This window comes from Aptenodytes forsteri, unplaced genomic scaffold (genome assembly GCF_000699145.1).
Source record: "Aptenodytes forsteri isolate BGI_AS27 unplaced genomic scaffold, ASM69914v1 Scaffold63, whole genome shotgun sequence".
Taxonomy (NCBI): Eukaryota; Metazoa; Chordata; class Aves; order Sphenisciformes; family Spheniscidae; genus Aptenodytes; species Aptenodytes forsteri.
Genome location: NW_008794709.1, coordinates 1,980,248 through 1,999,948, shown reverse-complemented (window position 1 = coordinate 1,999,948; position 19,701 = coordinate 1,980,248). Strand labels below are relative to the sequence as shown.

At 43.9% G+C, this 19,701-nt stretch overlaps 1 protein-coding gene across 2 annotated transcripts in view; it reads right to left on the bottom strand.

The window, feature by feature from the left end:
- Nucleotides 1–19,701, bottom strand: part of ATXN1 (ataxin 1) — a 169,582-nt gene that overhangs the window by 86,146 nt on the left and 63,735 nt on the right. For both annotated transcript variants that reach the window (XM_009273711.2, XM_009273712.2), the window contains exon 2: nucleotides 8,604–8,729. The gene's annotated coding sequence lies outside the window, so the exon portion shown is untranslated. The remainder of the gene's footprint in view (nucleotides 1–8,603; nucleotides 8,730–19,701) is intronic.

The window sequence follows — 19,701 nt, the reverse complement described above, 5'->3', positions numbered from 1 at the left end:
CCACCTCCAGAACCAGGTGCAACAAAACAAACAGGACAGAAGACACAAAGCAGCATGTGTTTTTCTGAGAGCAAAGAGGCTACAGGCAGTTAGTTGTTCAAGATCTTCCTTAACGCTTAGTACCTTTACTGCAGTCCCAGCAAGTCACCCAAGGCTGAGTGATTCTTGATAGCACATACAATAAAACTCCAGGAAATACCTGTGCTGCACAGCCACACAGCATAGACTCGTGGGCTTGTGCTGAGCAGGCTCAGACATTTACAGGGTACGCTGCAGGACAAGGCTGTACTGACACACTTGTTTGACTCTCACCAGTGTCAGGCAGCACCCTGCTCAGTCTAATTAACATAATCAGGGAAGATGTAAGGGGAGAAGCAGGGCTAATTAGCCTGTGCAAAGCACCTTGTCAGCTTGGGAATCTCTGCACGGGGCTCAGATGCACAAATAGATGTACCCACCGTGACTGAGCCTTTCTTACTCCCTGCAGTCAGCAGGTACTTCATTATGCCCAAGAACTACTTACTGCTGAAGCAACGTGTCTTGTCATCTGAGAGCAGAATGGGGCGATTCCTCAGTTCTTAATGCTGCTTTTTTGAAGTAAAGAACTGCAGGGGTCTTACAGATCGATGTATGATGCTTTCTCCCATTGCATGTGCTTAGGCAGATAACTCAACAGTCTTCCTTTGCATAATCTTTTTTGAGAGAGGAGGATCCTATCATGTTTGTCATGTATTTGTTTTTTCTATTTCCTTGTATAGCATTCTAGGTAGTTGAATAGAAGGAGAGGAAGAACACGGTGCTAACAATAGTTTCACTGCCTCACTGTACCTTCCCCATCTCAAAATACTCTCCAGATGGAAAGAGTTTATTTGTAAGTAGGCAAGCAGAAGGCTGTCTGAAGAAAAGCGATAATTACATTAGAATAATAATAACAACAAGAAAACCCAGAGCTAATGAAGTCTGCCTGCTTCATTTAATTTAAGAAGAGACTTCACCCTATAATGAAGACATATAAAGCTCTACAGCTCACTCACCCTTTCTACGAATGTCATCCAGAGCAGCAGGACTGCTCACTAAGCCAAACCCCTTCAGTTGAACTGGTTTGACTGGTCAATGATAACAAGAAGGAAGTGCTTGTACTTATATCTCCTTAATCACTCTGCAGGCTATCCCTCAGGTTGAATAAAGATAGTTATACAAACATTTTAATGGATCTAGTAAAAGTAAAAAAGAATCCTGGTAATTCTCACTGTGGATCTAACGGACATGTCTTAACTCAGAAATGAGTTACGAGGACCTTCCCGCCTCAAACAGCAGCAGTACCTGATGCAGACTGAATGACAGAGAGATTATTTTGCCTTTTTTCCCCATAAGAAGCTAATTCTTTAACAAAGTCGCTTGCAGTGCATCGTTTTACAAGAAAACAAAAAAACAACACTCCTTTCAAAAAAAAGTAAAATAGACCCAAACCACTGTGAACATGAAAAGCATTAGCTCCTCCAGTGCTCTTCCTGTTGCTCCACCCTGAGCATCAAACTCACTTTTACTTCACCAGAGGTTCATTTTACCTGAGGTTTATTTTTGTGAACTATTTGCATCAGAAATACTAAATCAAGCTGTTGAGAAGAGAGGTTTTATCTGCCAGAGAGACAAACTCCTGGCAGCTGAACGCTTAAAGCACAATTTGCCCGCTGCCTCCATTGTGGACACCTCTGCATTGCAAGGAATCTCGATAGCTCTGGTCACAAATGTCCACCCATCAAGGAAGCCAAACCACATTCTGCCTACCTTCTTTCAATTGGCACATCTTTTGTAATGCTTTAGCAGGATTCACTGCAGTCCAAATGTTGGAAGCGAGACAAAAGGAATTTATAAATCACCACCCCAATTCTCCTCATCTAATGCAACCCTCGCTCCCCCAAAGATTTCTTCTATTACTAGTGAAATAACTTGGTAATAACTTGAACTAGTGCAATAAACTTGATTTGCCACAGTGAGGAGGGTTTCTCTATTATTTAAAGAGCTGCCAGGAGAACCCATTAGAAATAAATAAAAGACTACAGCATCTCAGGTTTCCTTAGCCTGTCTCTAGTTCTGACAACCTCAATAGGCAAAGAAGCTAAGAGCAATCCTGGCAACTTGCTTCTTTATCTTGCTCCTCTTGACCTTTGTGCCATCAGGTGCCTCTGAAACATTCACCAGTGTCTGCAGCTGGAAACACCAATGCTGATTACCAGAAACAAAACTCACTGAGAAGGAACACTGATAGCATCAATACTGCCAGTTTTTTGAAGAGTATCTAATATTCCTTCCCAACATAAGCATCCAGGGTCAATTGCAAACAAACCTGGAATAAATATGAATGAACAAGTGGTTCAGAATAGTATTCTGCTACAAAGGGCTCGTGATCCCTTTTAACTAACCCACCAGTAGCAGCAGCCTTTCCTTTTGAATGCATACTCCAAACAGAAAATGGAAAAAAACCTCCCCTCTCAGAGAGCTTAATTTATATTCTCTTCCTGCTGCTGCTGCCACCAACATGATCAGCTTTGAGAGAAGCATCAGCAGGCTACTAAATACTGTTAGGGTCATCATGGGCGCAGCAAACCAGCTCACCAGTGATGCTCACTAACTCAGCAGCACAGCAAAGCAGCAGTGAAACAGAGGAGAGGCAGAAGAGCAGCAGCAGAAATATTCTAACAGGCATGGGACACCTGTGTTTTGGTCAGCTTCACCCCAGACACAACTTACAAATACTAGAACAGCTTTCACACCATGCTATCATCTGTGACGGCTGGGCTTGGTTCCCAGTGCTTCTTCTTGGTTTACACTGGAAGTCTCTTGGACCAAGGAGTGCTGCAAGCAAGGACCTGAAGTTTCTCCAGCCGACATCACCAAGTTAAAAATAAGAGCAACCATAAACTACACTGTTGAACCACAGGAGAAGCTTTTCTCTCATGGACCATACTGCAACCACCCTGGTATTGTAATCATTAACAAATGCATTCACCTGCCTTCCTTGCTTCATTTACTCGCTCCAATGCACTAGTACTGCCTGGACTTCTCTAACAGCAAATCATGAAACAAAGCTGACAGCGAAAAGCTGGGGCAGCAGTTAAAGTGACTGCCAAAGAGAAATCTGTTTGCTCAGGCAAAAGCTGTTCTCAGTCCAAACATGGGAGTCATAATCTTACAGCCATTTGCTTGGAAGACAATGAAGGGAAGGCAAAACAGACTGGGAAACTACAGCTTGCTGCAGTAAGAGAAGAGAACAATCTTTGTGCCCAGATTTCTTTGCTCTGCAGGGTAAGTTTTACAAAGCTGACAACCGGTAGCAACATGTAGCGGCCCCAGGCATCATGCCTGCCTATCAAAGACTTGGATTTTAGCCCTGGAGAAATTACAACTTCTCAGTTCTCTGGAAGCTATATTGGCCGAGAAGAAAGCAAGAGAATAATGAATGACCTAACTAAAAATTATTTTAATGCATGGATTGCATACTGCAAGCCATAAACTTAGGGGTGCAGGGAGACCTGGGGGAAAATGGGGAGGAGGAAGACATCTTGTATTTGACAGGAACAGCATAGCCACAGATTACAAAAGGCAACCAACTGGGACTGCTACGACAGCAAAGTCATCTACTGGAGTGGTAGGGGGTGGCACACCGAATGGAAAGTATGGATTCAGCAGATAAGCCCTGGAGACAAAGGAGGAGGAAGCTCAGCAGTCCAGGCTGGAAAAGGCAGTGGGAGAAAAGACAGGTTAGAAAGTCGTGAGTCAAGGAGCCAGCCTGCAGGTATGCGGAGAAGAAAGTAGGTAAAGCTGGGGAAGCTGCACAGACGTGATTAAAAGGCATTCGGCCCTGTGCTGGTCCCTGAGCGCTTGGTGGCTTATGGCCTCATCATCCTTCTGCAGGACTCAAAGCCACCCTAGCCACCTCTCTGGTGGGTGGCAGCGGCAAGCAGATGCAGCCCCGCTCTCAACGCGCTGTCCGTAGGTGCCCATACACTGACCGTATGGGGGATGCCCCACCACTGAAACAGCTCAGTTGCTGCATGCCACCAAGGCAGGTTTGCCACCCATGCACACTCAGAGGATGGCGGCTTCCGGGCCGGGAGAGGGGGTGAGCCGACCTGGTGCCCAGAAACACCTACCACCGCCCGCTTTGCTTCCACGCAGACACAGTAGCTCTGCTGCATTTCCGCAACGTCCGTTTTAATCCAATGTTCATCAGATAAAATAAACTGCCAAACCGAAGGCCCGGATTTACGGTTGGAGACTTTTTTGAAGCCCTGCAAGAGACCCAAACTGTTTCAGCTTCCTCTCCTAAATGTCAGCCTTGAGCCGTTCTTGTCTGGCCGGCGGAAGCATGTGACATGAAATAAAAGCCAGGAAATAAGACTTTCTGAATAAACATTTATTTCCGCCCTCGCGCCCAGAACCACCCCCCACCGCCCGCTTTGCTTCCACGCAGACACAGTAGCTCTGCTGCATTTCCGCAACGTCCGTTTTAATCCAATGTTCATCAGATAAAATAAACTGCCAAACCGAAGGCCCGGATTTACGGTTGGAGACTTTTTTGAAGCCCTGCAAGAGACCCAAACTGTTTCAGCTTCCTCTCCTAAATGTCAGCCTTGAGCCGTTCTTGTCTGGCCGGCGGAAGCATGTGACATGAAATAAAAGCCAGGAAATAAGACTTTCTGAATAAACATTTATTTGGTGAGAAATACTTCTGAGTTTTGGCAGAGAAATGTCAGAAACCTGAAGCCCTATGTATAGCATGCCTACAGAGTGCAATTTCTATTTAAAGGGAAGCTGCAGCTGTCTGTAGCTCTTAATGAAGAATAATGCCTGGGAATAAATTACTGCCATTTCTGAGAAACATTTCTCAAATTACAGCGATTCTTCCCTTTTTCCCTCTCCCTATAAATACTGAGTGGCATGTATTGGGCAGTTGTTTGGAAGAACGAACACACGCAGCTCTCTCTTTTGTCGGTAGCCTGGTAATTTCTGTAGAAAACCATTAAGTGGTTTACCATACGGATACCAAAGCAATTCAAAAGCAAAGACGTTCAGTAACATTAAGGCTGCATGTGCCAAAATTTCCTGTTGCTTTCCCAAGGTGTGCACAGCTCATGACTGCTTGAACAGACACCGGGGCATCACTTTCAACCACGCCGCAAACCCAGCGTTGAGGCTCAAGGCGTGGGAGATGTCCACTCGCAGAAAACCGCTGTAAAAGGCTCGCTAACGTTCAATTGTCATCACTTGTGTATGCCTCCTCTCCAAAGGGCTGCCGCAGTGACAGTGCAGGCAGGCGGAGGTGGTGATGCTCTGGGGAGAGGGTGTGCCCAGGCTGCCGCCAGCCTGGCCAGGCGGCTCAGGAAGCGGCACTGACATCAGCTCCAGGAGCCGTCGCTCCCAGCCCCGCCACAGATCCAGGTGCCAGGAAAAACAGCCAGCGGCCAGAGGAGGAGTATGGACAAGACAGGACCAGGGTGAAGGGAGCAAGGAGGGCCAAGGAGCAGAGAAAGGAGACGACAGCTCAAAAATGGGATGGGACCGGGGCTAAGCCTTGTGTGGCCACAGTCCCCGAGATCCTCTCCAGCATCGCACTCAGCCCTTACGGTGGCAGGTTCCCACCAAAGCCGGGCATAGAAAGCCTGTCGGAGCAAGGAGCAGGGATGTTTACTATCCTGCCATTTGCAGTTTTCCCAAAACAATAGTTATAGATATGAGATCAACTGAAGATGTTTCAATTATTGACACATACTGGATTTAGAGATTTATTTTCCATTTCCCACAAACCGTGCCAGAGGTTTCGCATAAGCACAAAAAAAAAAAGTGAAGAAATGCCTGTGAGTGAGAAGCACGAAGACTTTATTCATTGGTCCTGTCAGAATGTGTTTCTGCTTGTGCAGCTAGCACTCCAAAAAAGCTGCGGCATATGTTTTCTGGATGGAAAAAAAACCTCAGGATACCTAAATCCTATCAGAAAATTACAAAACCATACGCTGGAATTCACAAGGTACCTTCCTGTGAGAGCAAAGGAGCCTCGCCTCGCTTCATTTTTACCCCTCACTAAGTGAAATAAACGTTCCTCCTTAATGAATCCTCCTGACATCCCTTTTTCTCTCTGCAAAAGAGGAATATGGACTTGATTTGTACCAGCTCTGCTATTCCAGAAATGTGCTTCATCCAACTGAGGAGAGCAGAAGAAAGGAAGCAAGAAATTTGCACTGTTTAGTAAACAGGCAGTTTCTAGGTGGATACGAGACGCTGGTCCCAATTTACTGCCCCCCTCCCTCCTCACACCCCTCTTCCTCTGAAATTTCCCTGGGTGGCAGGAGGGGGAGGTAGAAGGGATGAGAACAGCTACCACATGCAACTGGAAAGGTCTGATTGCTTTCCGCACATCTTAACGTGACAACACCCTGCAAACACTCAGGGAGGAGAGAACAGTATTTTTCAGTAAAATCACTGTATGCTGGCATTTCCTTTCAGCAGAATCACCATCTCTCCTCATCTCTCGTATTCCTGTCTCTCCGAGAGGATAAAGAAAAGAGGGGAGGGGAGAGGAGGAGCCTGGCCAACCGCCTCCTTCTTGCAGCACTGTCCTCCAAACAGAAGCCAGGTGACAATATCGCTCTCAAGGAACTTCTAAAGAGCTCTCCATCACCTGTGAATGACTCCTGAAAGAAACCGGTCCTGGATGCCAGGGTGAGAGCCATTCTCAAGAGCACTTTCCATCCGTACCTGGTGAGAAGAATGCTGCTTTTTCTGCACAAACCTGGGCCTCACAATTGTAATTTGGGGTTTTGGCACCGCAATAGCAGACCACCGCACTGCGCTTTAAGTGGGCTCATTTTAAACCATTTACGACTGGGCAGAATGTAATAATCACGCTGATAGCATCTTAAGACAGATGTTCTGTCCCCTGTCATGGCTGATGACTGCCTCCTTCTCTCCTGCTGTTTATCTGGCTGATCTGGCACACCACATACCTTAGAGGACCCGAGGAACGCTCTCCTCGGCATGAGGTGGTGCTGCTGTTGCAATCAGTGGAGGTGATTGCAACATCTTGAACAAACATCTCCTGTTATCCCAACAGCTTTGCATGCTAGGACAGTTTTTTATTATTATTATTATTAGTTAAGGCTGCCCTCCTCTGCTCTAGGATGTCAGTGTACAAAGTAAGCCCTTGTGGTTTCAAAGAAGTCTTTCAAAGTGTGGGAATAAGCTGATATGGCCATGTCTGCTTGGATACATAGACAGTGAGAAGCTCCAGGTCTCAGAGGCCCCTTATTCATCTTAATGAGTTACTAACTTGGCAGCTTAGTGGTACTAGTAACTAACAACTCGAAATGTCAGCTTTGTTAACTATTTCACTGTAGATCAAAGCATGTGGGAAAGAGGAGAGATGATGAAGATTTTTCAGTGTCTTCTCTAACATTTATTTTGCAAGTGGCTCTTGGGAAAGCAGCACCGCTTAGACTCAGTCTCAATCTGCTGCCCAAAGCCTGAACCCAAAGGGGAAAGCAGAGCAAAGGAGGGCATCGAACTTCCAGGGAGCTAGAAGGCATGCGCAGCAGTCATAAAATATATTTATATTTACTAAATTTATGGAAAGTTCAAAAACTAATTTGCTCAAACTAGAAGAATCTGCAGCTGTTTTGTCACTACTAACATCCTGAAGGACCACTGCATACTTTGGGCATAAGGATTTAAATACTAACTTGCCTAATTTTGAAATTCCCAAGGTTCCTTCTTAGGACAAAAATAAGGATTATTCTCAAACCTGGCAGGCAGAGAATTCTTGTTTTCCTCTGTTTGTGAGGATGTTTACATTTGATTTGCCCATTTCAACCCAGAAAAGCAGTGGGTTTTATGAGAAAAACAATGAACATAAAAATATTTATGCCTTCTCTTTAGCCATCCCTCACGCGAACAGTTTATTTTATTAAATGCCACAGCTGGACCAGGGTCTTAGTTATGTGACTGTGTTTCCCTCTGAAAGGTGTGCTACTCCAATTCCCATGATCACAAACCTCTGAAAGGAGCATTTGTATTGAAAATACTCAAACTAATATAACACACTGATCAAAGCAATAGGAGTTTAGAATACCAGGCGCAAGTAACCACATTTGCATTCCTCTAATTTGAAACGGCCAAATAATTTCAACCATTGTATGAGCATGTATAAAACTCCTGACTCTGACCTGTAGATCGCTGAACTGTTATCCATAATATTTTTCATTCTTGTTATGCTACACAGTCACAAGGCCTTCAAAAGCAGGCTTACATATTTAACTAAAAAGCGACAGTAATGTGTTAAATAACTGTAGCAGTCCAAGGAAAAGAAACCCAGCATCTTTCCTTAGATAACATATTTTGCCCTTGAAGACATTAAAAGAAAGAAAAAAGAGAGCGGGAGAGAAATTCAAGTCTGGCTTTGCAGTCCAACCCAAACACATCTACCTTTGGTTTCAGCAGAGCTAAAAGATGCTCAGTACATCACAGGGATGGGAGCAAACACTACAGTGCAGATACCACCCCCCAAAAGACACAATTGCAAGTACACATTATCGCTGCTAGGAACTCACAACATTCACTGCGTTCTTCTTCAGGGAACTCTGGATTATCCTTTAGAGCATGAAGATTTTTCAGAAGCTGCCAGACTGCTCACAGGTCCTCACTAGCTTTCCTCTTTCAAATAAAGTAAGATAGAGCTGTAAAAGAAAAGCAAAACAAAGTAAAAAAAGGAAAGCAAGGAATAAAAAACAGGAAAATCCATACAGCTGTTTAGCAAATGAACAATTGATTCCTACATCTCCTTGAAGCAAATGCATTTTTAATGAGCTCCCAGCACGGAGATTCCAGTACAGAGTGAGCATACGTCAAACACTGATCTAGGATAGGAAGAGTCATTCACTCTGCACTTATTACCAACAATCAAAACCCAGTTCAGAGTTGCTGAGGCAGATACATAATTAAAACAGTTCTTGGATACTTCTGTTGCCATAACAAGAGGAAGAAAAAACTACTCGGAGTTGTTGTTTTGAAAAGTGTCTGGAAACAAAGCCCAAGGTGTGCAGAGAGATCCACACAGGAAGATTTTTGTTCTCAATGAACTCCTCTAAGGGGACGCAAACACCTGTCTATTTCTGTGGTTATCTGTAATATTGCAACAGAGGAGTACTGAAACCAAAAATACACACACACATTCCTCAGCAGGAAGTATTTTTCACATCTGAGATTTTTAATATCATGCGGTTCTTTCATACTTATTTTTGACAGAATTTCTTTGTGGACCAACTCTTAATTTTTTTGACCTACTGTACAAGGTATCAGACTATCCTCAGCCTTTTTACTGGGGTCTGGGAAAACTGCTGTGCTACATTTTTATGAGAACCCCACTCAGAATACTTAAAATACAGTGTGTATTTCCACAGGGCCCAAACTGAACATTTTTTCCTTCAGCAAAATTCCCATGGTCTACTTGTGCTTCCTAAATTCTTAGTTTCACTTTGTGCCACAAACCTTTCCTATCTCCTTGACGTAAGGCTCCTCAAACATTTCACACATAATTTCAGGATTCATACACACAAATTTCCATCCTATCAGCACTATGGTGGAATCCATGTCCCTGAACCGAAAACATGTGCAGGACAAAAGTCTACACCTGAGACAGTGCAAGCTCTCTTTACTTTCAGTGGAGGAAACTAGGCAATCTAGAAAATGATTAATTTGACCTATCTTAAGCATCTGCTTTAGGACAGAATGAATCACTCTCTAGAAAGGTCTGCTTCTCTCCCTCCATAAAGTGAGTCTAGACACTGAGCTCAGACTAGATGGCTACAGACGAATGCAGATGAATCTCACCCTATGTGAAGGCAGGAAACAAGTCGGACGGACAAGAGCAGTTCATGGGTGAAGAGCAGAGGGAAGGCAATGCAATGATAGTAGGCAGAGGAAACTACTCAAAAAAGTCTACAGCCCTGAGACAGTCTGTTTTAGTTGAACACTCAAAGCAACAACTCTAAAACCCTCCAAAACCCAAACCAGTATTTACCCAGCTTATCCAGCTTTGGTATAAGACGACTACTGGATTTACTGGCTGAGGCTAAGCCCTCACAGAGCAGCGTCCGTGAACATTACCCATCTCCTCCAGCTGGTTGGGACTCTCCAATGCGCACTGGCAATGATGATCAGCCTCAGTTACATGCGTCTTTGTCCTCTCCCTGACGGACTGTAGCATTACAAGATACCTGCTACAAAAGCCTTTCCAGCTTAAGAAACTCTGAGCTGGAAGTACAGCTCCTGTGTGACACAGGCACTGCAACCTCAAGATCCTTCAGATACCCAGGCCCCATCTAAACTTCCAGGACTTTGGTCAACAGCTTCTCTCCTCTACTAAAATGGGACTCTGCTGCTTATCTGACAGAGAAGCATACCCTCAGACATCATCTCACAAGCTTTTTAGCTTTAGAAAGCAGACCAAAAGGAGAACCACCCCAAACCATATTTAAGTCAACCCTCATCATTTTAACCCAAACCAATTTATTTTCAAGATGTTTATTTCTTTAAATTAGGTGAAACTCAAGATTAAAAAAAAACTCAAAATACTCAAAATATTTTGTTTCTAGATGTTAAAATGAAACATTTTGGTATTTTCAAAATTACCACTTCTGTTTTTTTCCAGTAATTTGGCAATCCAAAAATCTCCTAAAAAATTCCATATTTAATCTTCATGACTTCCTCCAAAAATTCACCCAACACCTCTCTCTTGTCATTCAATACTCAGGGGAACCTGAAAATGTACTCCAAAAGACTACGACAAAATATTTAACATGTCTGCCAAAATTAGATGTCTTCCAGTTATTTTTAGTTAAGAGCAGGGAAGTGTACTCCATGCACACCTTGTCTCCCATACCAGATTTTGCAGCTCCTGCTTGCACGGACTCCTCTGAGCCTCCCTGGAGAGTCAGCTGCGTGTAACACCGGGCCGAGACCCACCACACTCAAAGTCTTTCCGCTAACTTCAACAGGCGGGATTAGGATTTTGATTCTGTTCAAGTTAAACAAGGCTCCGATTGCCTATACCGGGGCTTTGATCACTGAAACAGGAGTAAGCATTGTGTGCTAACTATGCAGTTATCTTGCTATCAGTCTGGAATTTGTCTTGCAGACCCATGCCAGCATGCGGACACGGGAACAAGTCACAAGCAGTGTCTGTGCGATACAGTGCAGTGGTGTTCTGTGGCAGCTATCCTTGTCCATGCGTTCTTATTTCATGGGAAAGATGACATGAAGCAAGGTAGCCTACCCCTCAGGGAAAAAAGGGTGAGAGACCTTGTATTTACTATAGGGTGCCTTTGTACCACGTACACAGCCAGTTATTATGGAGTGGATGATGCGCTGTAAATTCACAAGCTAGTTTAATCTGCTACAACTTGCTCACTTGACCTTACCCTGTAGGCACTTCTTTCTGCGAGGGGCAAGGCACGTCTGCCTGCAAATGTTCCCAGACATTTTTATGCTTAAGATTTAAAGACAGCACAGCACAAACTTCAGGACACACAGGGAGATACCCTGCTTCTTGAAGCACAATCCTTGCCTAAAAAGCAGAGCACTCATTCCCTAATTGGGACGATCTTTTTGCTATGCAGAGCTGACGGACTGTGATGACATGCTCTTCTTGGAACATCCAAAAGTCTCATAACTTGGAGGGACCATCAAGGAAGGCTGGTTTACAGTGCAACTACGTTCTAACCAGGCTTTTTGCAACTGAAGTTTCAACATGATCAATGAATCATTATCACATACATGGTTACCAATCACATCTCGGCTATAAATGGGAAGTGTTACACAAGGAAGCTGTTTTTCATGGTCCCACAGCGTTATGGTTATTCAAATATCACAGCATAGTCCTGCCTTTGAGTGCTAAAAAGGACATTGAGTTGACAGATTAGAAGTGTAATTGAGAGGTGAACAGACCTCAAATCAAAGAACATGGAAGTACTTCTTGGGAGTATTTAGATACTAAAATTGGACCCCAGGGCAATCAACAAATAAGAACCACAGTACAAGTGAGCAACTGCAAACTGGCAAAACTGAAAACCAGAAGTCGGCTCTGTGCAATACCCTGTATTTATTCCAAGAAAAGGTCACGCTCTCCATCTTGCTTTGAAAAGCAGGCAGCGAGAGATCACCGTTTTTCCAGTCCTTTCCTGCAGGTTTTTAATTGCCATTCCTTGCTCTCTTGCATCACATAATTTGGTTTTCCTAATTCACAAATCAGCGTAAGCTAATAAAACTGTTTAAGAGACGGCAGCGTTGTTCCCAAGTTGTTTCTTTGTTCGCTATTATCCCACAACTAATCCTTCAACTCAAATAAAACCGTAATTCATTTCCTCCTTTATTCTCCCTCTGCATGAAATAGTTTTAGACAGGTTCAATCCTGCCCCACCGCAAATGGGAAAGGCGAGGTTGTATCTTCCTGGAGAGTATGCTATTTCAGTTACCTAATGTGTGTATCATCTATCGTGTCAAGAAACAACTTCTAAATGGTTTTCAACAGGTTTAGCTGATTTTACACATATAGAAAAGATTCTAATGGAAATGAAAAAAAACCTCACACACCAACCAAGAATTAACTATCTTTCAGATTTCAAGTTAATAAAAGGTCCTCTACACCAGCCATGCCAAACTTTACCCGTCTGAAAATCTCCTGACATTTTGTCTAGTGTACAAAGACTGCTCCTGATGGGGCTGAGTCATCTTTACATTAATTGTTCTGCTAGTGTAAAAAAGACTTAAATCACAATTATGCCTACTTTAAGGTTATGGTGAAGGAGTATCACCTTAGCACAAAAGAGGTTTCATTTGCATAAAACAGGCAGGCATCACTCTGATTTCTGTTTAACAACCATTCCTCATCTGAAGCTTGATTCTCCACAGCTTTGTGACATAAACAAGCACTTCCCATGGCTTTGCATGTGGTCCATGGTGTTACACCCACTTTGTGCAGGGTGAATAACTGTATCTGTGTGTAAGGGAAGAGTAAATCAAGTTGTCAGCACTTTGCATATCCTGCGGGTCCTGAACCAGAAAAACAGCATGCAGATCATGGGGCTCAGACAAGGAAGCAATCCACCCTGCTCCGCAACGTGCAGTAGGGGGAAGAAGGTATATGTTACCTTCCCCAGCTCTGTGAACACATCCACGTGCTGCCCCAGCCCTGTGCATCTTTCCTGTGTGAATGGCATTTCCAATGCGAGTACTTACTGGGAAAATGAAGTGCTGCAGGATGGGAACATCTGTCTGCAAACAGCAGACAGACAGGACCAGCACATGGGGCTGAAGGGGTAAGGCTGCAGCTCATACCCTCCAGTGCAGGAGCCACTACTGAAGATGACCAGTGATTCTGCACAACTAACGTTAACTGTTAGTCATCTAGACATCAGTGTCCCAAGATTTAATCTAAAAAAACATTATTCATCATTATTTCATCCACAGCAGCTATTTTTTCCCCGACTTAAGGCTCAGGTAAACTGCCCCTCGTTTTAGCATCAACCTATGCAAGCAGACTGGAAATGGGATTTCTCAGCCCTACTCACTGGACATCCATCCTTCCAAACCTGTTACCTGGAAACCATGGAAGCAACTTTGTTCCTAGAGTGGTCCCCGCTGTTCTCGTTACCTATTCCCTAACCCCAACACCTTTGAACAAGCAGTCAGAAAATAGATGGAGGTTCATCACCACAGTGGCTATTGTAAATATGAAAATATGCACGCCAGCTCAAACTCACGCTCTCCATTTACACAATGCCTAATAACAATACAAACACAAATCTGACTAGGACCTCTGAGACATCACCGTTACACAAATAACAGCAATCACAATCATACTTGTTATTTGTACTTCAGTAATACCCAGTTTTTCCAACAAGACTTGAGGTTAAACTGTGCTTAGCCCTGTGCTTCACTTACTGTGCTTAGTTTTTAAGCTCTACGAGATTTTCCCCAAGAAGAGTGCAGCGTAAGGTATTAAAAGAGCAAGTACAGAGGTGGGCAGTGGGTGCAACACACAATGCCATCAGGCGAAAAGAAAACTAACAGGAACATGTCTAGGTTGTTTTGTCTAAGAAGCAACAGTACAGAACTGGAAGAAGAAAAATACCTCACAAATACCTCCTATCAGATGTCAATGATGTATTTTTTAATAAAAATCCATCACCCCATTAACATAAGCACCCCATTTCTCATGGCTATCAAAGCAGGAATAGTGGGAGGGAGGAGGGGGGATTTCAACACTGATTTACATTTCCCTTAGCATGCCAACTTTCTTCATTCTCACACAGAGGTTTTAAGTAAAAACAACTCTATTGCCTGCGTGTTTGTAACACAGTAATTCCTACAGGTCTTCTGAGCTGTAGAGATTGGAAAAAGAATGCAAATGGTCCGTAATAATTCAGGCTCAGAGCCAGTAATGTTGAACAGATATAAGCAATAAAAATAACCACTCTGGATGCTTCTGTTACATGACATAAATATTTCTCTTTTTCTGTTGTGGAAGCTATTATGCAAAAAATGCAGCTCAGCCCTGAGTTGAGACAATGAGCCTCCTGCGTGTTTGAAGAACTGCAGCACCCTTGTAACTTGTCACAGATGAGAACAGGCTCAAGGGCTAGGCCTTCATTAAATGTACAGACATCTCACAGACGATGGCCACAGCTCTCCTGCAAACAGACGGTGTTGAAGGAGGAATCCAAACGTGAGTCCCAAAGCGTAGCAGCACCAAAACAAACAGCCAAGGTTCCGTTTATTTGCAATATTTTAACAAGACAAAGATAAACCACCTGAAGAAGATAGCTCTGTGGGTTGTAGCATTAACAAATACCAGCAGAAAGGCTTGACTGTTGGTGGCAGCAGTAATCCAGGCGGATGCCCGCCATACCAATTCCCTGGTGCAGGTAAGATTTGAGCTGGGGCCATGACCTCACTGGGTTCAGCTCCAGGTTCCTGCAGCTCTTTGTCTGCCTACTTACACAAAGCTTTCAGAGAACAGCTTTCCTGTAGCCTCTACCTGTGCAGCAGGTTGGGTTGAGGAGGACCCGAGTAACACAAGAGCCGCCAGGCCAGGGACACACACATGAGCACAGGCACAAACAGTGCCACACCACGTGAGCCTTGCCTCCTTAGGAAACCAGCCCAGAACCCATCCTTAACCTTCTCCCCGCTTCCAGCACAGCCACGTCTTCTGTGCTGCTGATGCAACGTGAAACACAGTGCTGGAAAACAAAGGCACTATTGACTAACTTTTTTTGCAGGATTAAGATGACTATGCTAGCTTACAACAGAGATTTCAATGATTTCAACACTGAGCGCTAAGTAACAGGAACACGGCTTGGCAATAAATCCAGAGATTACCTGTTGAAACATTAATGGCAAATACCTTTTGATGTGGGCTGCTTTATGTGGTGCAAAAGCCAGCACTGTAATTATGCATTTCCTTTCTATGAATCTAGTATTTAGAAGTAAAGTATTACTTAGGAGGGGGCGCGCATGCGCCTGTGTGTGTATGTGCATGAGCGTGCATGTGTGTGTATGTGTGTTACAGGAAATACTCTACAGCTGAGCTTGCGATTTACCAGCGTAGCTGCACGTAGTAAATCTGCAACAGGGGACCTCAGCCGTTTCATTCATCATGCACCAAGCAGAGGGCTAAAACAATTGCCACACTTAAGACAAACGCCAGCGTGAGTCATACCAGCTGGAGTGCAAACATGTTTGCTGTTGGGTGAGTCAGAATATCACATCCTGAATTCACAAACCTTCCTATAAATAATAATTTCCGAAATTTTTGCATTTAATACAATCCAATTTTAAGTGTGATGCTGAATCTATAAAGGCTTTCCTGACTATGAAGAAAATATTTTTCGCCTCTTCCCTTTTGTTCTTGATTACATGTACCTACCTATAGTAGTAGGCTGTCTACAGTGACTGAAGTGGTAATTGCATCGATTCATACTTAGCAAAACCCAAACATGGCTCAAAATGTGTGACAAATGAGATAAAAAAAGAAGAAAATAAAGGAGAAAACTAAACCCAAGTCACAGAACCTTTTGCTTCCTGTATACGCTTTCTCTATCAGCACTTCTTTGATGCTCTAATTCTGACATGCTTTAGCACGTTCAGCATTCAGAGAAAAGGAACATCACATTGGCATGGGACACAGACCAGCTGAGAAAAGGGGCGAGAAATGCCGGAGAAGTGGCGAGAGAGGCCATGGCAGCATGCTGCACGTGGGCAGGGAGGGACCGGGCCTGCCAGAGTGCTCGATAGTGTATGTACACACAGCAAAAGCACGGTCCCCGCTTCAAGGAGCGCCCAACCTCAATACAGTATACAGCAATCATTCTTCCCCGAGAATAAGAACATACCTGGTAACAAAACTAATGCACTGTAATAACAGGTAATGATTATCCATGACTGCCTTTAATTCAGGAAACAATCTGAATCAGAAGTCATGCAAGTGCCTTTTGAAATAGGGCTGAACTTAAGGATATGACCAAATTTGTTCAGGAGAGTGCTGATAAAGATGTGTGATGTCTCTGCGAGCAAGGAAAAAAAGCTTGGTATTTTGTGTAAGGTGGGGGGGGGCGTTTCTAACTTGATTTTTGATGAGAATTTAGTCTCATGTTACACGAAAGGGAATTCATACACATACAAATCTCCTTATATCAAATCAAGACAGTCTTGCTTTCTCCTAATTGTTTTGTGGAATAACCACTCAGAAGTTCATTTCTGTTACCTTTCTCAGGCAAAATAAAAGGCCTTTTAGAAAAATTTTATTGCTAAAACAATGAAATTCTCCTGGGAACGACTTCGTTATGGAAATGAAGTGACAGCTTCTTTTATCTAGCCAAGCAGCAAGTCTGCATTTATAAAAGGCATTCTGTGCACGAAGTGCAGTGAGTGGGAGGACATGAAAACGCTATTTTTAATCCAGATTTCGGCGTTCCTCCCATACAGATCTCCTGGAATAATAACAGCAACAACAATAATGATAATTAATAATGCCAAAAAAGGAGTATCATCTCAAAGGTGAGTGGCATGCAAGAAAGGAAATTGTAGTTAAGGACTTGTAAGATTTAGGGACAAAAGTAAGGTTCTTTCAAATAAAGTGGCATTGCGCCATGAATGTCACAGAACTTGAGATTTACCCCCTAAATTTTATACTGTAATTTTTAAAAAAAAGGCAATAAATTTTCATTATGTACAACATATGCTGCATCTCTACTATTTGTTTTCTTGCAGCAATTGATATTTTCAGAAACACCACTAAACGGGAACTTAACTGTGGAGTTGATGCTGTCACTATGTTTGGGTAAGTGACCATTACAGCTTTTAGACCTGGGGAAGAAAGCAAACCTTGAGAAAATCCAGGGCCAAGCGATGTTTTCAAATGCAATGAGAACAAGGGTAGGACGCAGACTGTGGCCCAAAGCTTAAAAAAAGACACTGGAAAGATCCTTCTCTGCTTCGCTGACCTTTGGACCTGTTCGTCAGGACACTGTCACAGAGCAAAGACAGTGAATTAATGCATACAGAGAAAGCGTGGGCCAAATCCTTCCTCCCTACCAGGAATACACCAGCTCCAGTGACCCTGATGTATAATTATCCGAGGGCAGAAGTTAGCCCTGATTATCGAAAGATTGTTATTCAGTCGTGCTATCATCTACCAGTGGTAATTAGGACAAGCCTTTGCATTTCACACCTAATAAAAATTAACAAGAATGAGCAGGCAGTAACAAAACGCATGGGAGGCACATGCACACTGAGGTACAACGTGAAACCTGCTGGTGTGATCACACTTGGAGTAACCCCACCACTGGAAAGCCCCCATTTCACACAAAATTAGAGCAAGCTGGAGAAATCACACACACTGTCTCTCCCTCTCTTACACTCGGCAGCTCTAACACAGAAACACATCAGAGTCTGGCACTGACTTATGTTTCAAACTCAGGCGCACCCCCCAATACGCGCGCCCGCAGACACACATACCCTGCACACTCCCTTTCTGGTGCTGCTGCCACGGGGTACCAACCCTGTCCAAGTGATTTTCCTCCAGGTTTTTAGTCCACTTTGTTGGCAATGCAAAACCCTCATCAACAGTAGCATGAAACGTGCAGGAACCAGCACCCTGGGCATGTTACTCCCCCCCAGTGAAAAATCAGCCATGTAACTACTCAGCTATGATCTGTTTCCGAAAGCTATCATTTAAGGACCATTCAGGGCACGCTTGGAGGCATTTCCACTCTCTCACCCTCCTACAAGATGAATTTTCATGCCATTAACCTTTATTTGCCTTTTATACAGTAAAATTTAAGTCTATTAAAATATAGAGTTCCAATTTGATATTTTGAGCACCTCCATCTGCTTCATGGGAAACGTACGGTGGTAACAGAGAAAAAAAAAAAACCATAGGACTGGAATAAGTTAGCCCCGTTTTCTTTTTTTGTCCATTGCTTGCTGCCAAACACACTTGCTGCTGGTCACTTGCTTAGCTCGCTGCCAGCGAATACTCAGCTGGGCACGTCACCAATGTTTAACCCTCAATAAAATTAAATCACAATAATACTTAGCACTCATTTAGGGTTTTACATATTACAAACACTGTAAAAAAAGAAGAATTTAACTGCACGCTCCATAACACTCCTGCAAGGTAAGTTGAGCATTATTATTCATATCTTATGGAAAGGGCAATTTCACTGGAGAAGGGATAATTGACCTGCCCAAAGCTATGCAATACAGGTGCTCCTGTTTCCTGGTTCTCTCCTTATTCCAACTGACAAGTTTTGGCCTTTCCTGAAATTTAGAGAGAGTCCTGCCTTCATTTCTGCCTCTTTCTGCTGCTGAAGGAAAGGAGGGAGCAGGTCTCTGTATCCCGGGGTACAGGTTGCATGTGGCTGGTGTGAGAATGGTCCCTGGTTGCATCGGCTTGCAGTGGGACCAGAATCGACTGGAGCCACGGTGCTCCCGTTTCTACCTCCCTGCGGCAAGTGGGGATTAGCTGCAGAGAAGAATTTCGTCTGCGGGAACATTACAAGCCCTTTTCACAAAAGGCAACCAAGTTTTAGTCTCTGCAGATGCCTTCTGGTACCTCAGGGAAGACAGCAGAGGACTCAGCAGTGTACATATACCACACACCTCTCCCCATACTCCCCCTCCTTTCCCCTCAACCGCAAAAAAGGGTAAGACTGAGCAAATAAAGGGTTTATCCAGGATAAACAGCAGCAGGGCAGGAGCAGTGCCCATTGCCTGCTGTTGCAGGCTGCAGCCACCCCTACCAACCATCACGTGGCAGAAAAGGCCACACTGGGCTTGCCTGCAGCCACCGCTGCTGCTGGTGTGTCAGATGGACCTGAATTTTTTAACCACCTCTTTGAGTGAAAACCCTCATGTCACAGGCTGGACAACAGTTTAATGTAGTCAGAGATCCTGTTACAACACCAGCTGTTCATCCTGCACCGCTGCCAATAGCCACAGTGTAGGTGGGACCCAACCACGCTTACTACATCAGAAATCACAGTTTTTCTACCTGTAAAAGATCTGTACCTTTATGTGCAGTGACATGATTAAAGCAGAAACCTTACCTGCTAGCAGTGTGGATGTAATTATCCCAGTTAAAAACAG